General features: G+C 46.8%; 1 pseudogene; it reads right to left on the bottom strand.

Moving 5' to 3' along the window:
- Nucleotides 1-203: 203 nt before the first annotated feature.
- LOC135012555 (U1 spliceosomal RNA) lies at nucleotides 204-382 on the bottom strand (annotated as a pseudogene).
- Nucleotides 383-710: the final 328 nt, after the last annotated feature.

Here is a 710-nt window from a genome sequence, read left to right as displayed (position 1 = left end):
GGCTTTATTTTTATGCTAACAAATTTGTGCTCTGAAAAGTGTCCACAAAGCCAAGTATCTGATTAACACCTTTGTAGGGATGGTTTTTCACCTATTATTAAATTAAACTTGCTTCATTGGAAAGGCAGCAAGTGATGTCATCCAAGCAGTGGGTCAAAGTTGGCTTCAAACCTCGTCTGCTTATGAAAAGAGAAAAGGGGTATGCAGGGCATGGCGGCCTTTTGCGGTGCTTGGATGACCCCTAGTTCGCATTAAATAATGCAGTCGAGTTTCCCACATTTGGGGAAATCACAGGGGTCAGCATACCCAGAATGCAATGAATGAACCGCACCCTGGGAGAACAGTCTTCATGACCATGGTATCTCCTATGCAAAATAAGTATGATTTGGGATAGGGCTGGGGAGGGCCGCTGCTCAGGCACATCTCTGTCAAGTAAAGGAGATTCAACTGAGGCAGCACAAGGGAACTCTCATCTGGGGACAACAACTGCAGGGAGAACACATATTTTCAGATGAACATGGGAGGGCAGAAGGCTGCCTAATACTGAAGCACCCCCAAACAACAAACCAAATGCAACAACTAGTGCAAGCATTCCTGGGGGAAGGCCTGCAGCAGATGGATTTGCATATGGCGATGTCATCCAAGCAGTGGGTCAAAGTTGGCTTCAACCCTCGTCTGCATATGAAAAGAGAAAAGGGGCGTGCAGGGCA

Source organism: Pseudophryne corroboree, unplaced genomic scaffold, assembly GCF_028390025.1.
Source record: "Pseudophryne corroboree isolate aPseCor3 unplaced genomic scaffold, aPseCor3.hap2 scaffold_2559, whole genome shotgun sequence".
Taxonomy (NCBI): domain Eukaryota; kingdom Metazoa; phylum Chordata; class Amphibia; order Anura; family Myobatrachidae; genus Pseudophryne; species Pseudophryne corroboree.
This window is presented reverse-complemented; position numbering and strand designations above follow the sequence as displayed.